A 1,774-nucleotide genomic window follows, 5' to 3' on the forward strand; every position below is an offset into this window, starting at 1 on the left:
ACCTACCTAAACTTACACACAGTGAAGTAGAAAACCTGAACAGACCAATAACAAAAGAAGAAACAGATCAGGTCATCAAAAGACTCCCAACCAAAAAAAGTCCAGGCCCAGATGGCTTCACTGGTGAATTCTACCCACTGGTGAATTCTACCAAACATTCAGGGAAGAGCTGTCACCAATTCTACTCAAATTATTCCAGAATATAGAGGAGGAAGGAAAACTTCCTAATACATTTTATGAAGCAAGCATAACCCTCATACCAAAACCAGGGAAGGATGTCACTAAGAAAGAAAACTGTAGACCAATACGCCTCATGAACATAGATGCAAAAATTCTCAACAAAATCCTAGCCAACAGAATCTAACAACACATCAAAAAGATAATAAATCATGATCAAGTGGGATTCATATCAGGGATGCAAGGATGGTTCAACATTAGAAATCACGATCAACATCATCCACCATATAAATTTTAAAAAAAAAGAAAAGAAAAGAACCACATGATCATATCGATTGATGCAGAAACGGCATTTGACAAAATCCAACATCCATTCCTGATAAAAACACTCAACAAAATAGGAATTTAAGGGAAAGTCCTCAACATAATAAAGAGCATATATGCAAAACCAATAGCCTACATTACTCTTAATGGAAAGAAACTGCGAACAGGAACCAGACAAGGATGCCCTTTGTCACCATTCCTATTCAATATTGTGCTGGAAGTCTTAGCAAGAGCTATACAGCATGACAGGGAAATGAAAGGCATCCAAATTGGCAAAAAGGACGTAAAACTCTATTTGCAGACGATATGATCCTATATATAGAAAACCCCAAAGACTCAGTAAAAAGGCTGCTAAACCTCATTGGAAGATTCAGCAAAGTGGCAGGATATAAGATCAACATACAAAAATCAGTTCGATTTCTCTATACCAAAAACAACAGCATTGAAAAGTACATTAGGAAAGCAATATCGTTTACAATAGCCACCCAAAGGATGAAATAGCTAGGAATAAATGTAACCAGAGAAACAAAGGACTTATACAAAGAAAAATACAAAACACTACTACAAGAAAACAAAACAGACTTACAAAAATGGAAAAACGTACCATGCTCCTGGATAGTAAGACTTAACATTGTGAAAATGTCAATACTGCCCAAAGCACTTTACATATATAATGCAACCCCAATCCAGATTCCAACGACATTCTTCAAAGAGATGGAAAAAACAATTACAGACTTTATATGGAAAGGAAAGAGACCTAGGATAAGCAAAGCACTGCTTAAGAAGAAGAATACGGTTGGAGGCCTGTCACTTCCCAACTTCAAATTTTACTACACGGCTACAGTGGTCAAAACAGCTTGGTACTGGTACAATGAAAGATGCATAGATCAATGGTACAGAATCGAAAATCCAGAAATTAATGCATCTACATACAGCCAACTGATTTTTGACAAAACACCTAAATATATCACATAGGGAGGTGATAGTCTCTTTACCAGATGGTGCTGGCAGAACTGGAAAACGATATGCAAAAGATTGAAACAAGAACTTCACCTCACACCTTATACAAAACCCAACTCAACATGGATTAAGGACCTAAATGTGAATCCCAGAATTACAAAGGCCATCAATGAAAAAATCAGGACAAATGTGAGGGCACTAATTCAGGGAATACACAGACTACAAAACATTTTGAAAACCACACAAACAAAAGTAGACAAAATAGGTGAGTGGGACATACTAAAAATTAAAAACTTATGTGCATCAAAAGACT

The sequence above is a fragment of the Chrysochloris asiatica genome, unplaced genomic scaffold (genome assembly GCF_000296735.1).
Source record: "Chrysochloris asiatica unplaced genomic scaffold, ChrAsi1.0 scaffold00033, whole genome shotgun sequence".
Taxonomy (NCBI): domain Eukaryota; kingdom Metazoa; phylum Chordata; class Mammalia; order Afrosoricida; family Chrysochloridae; genus Chrysochloris; species Chrysochloris asiatica.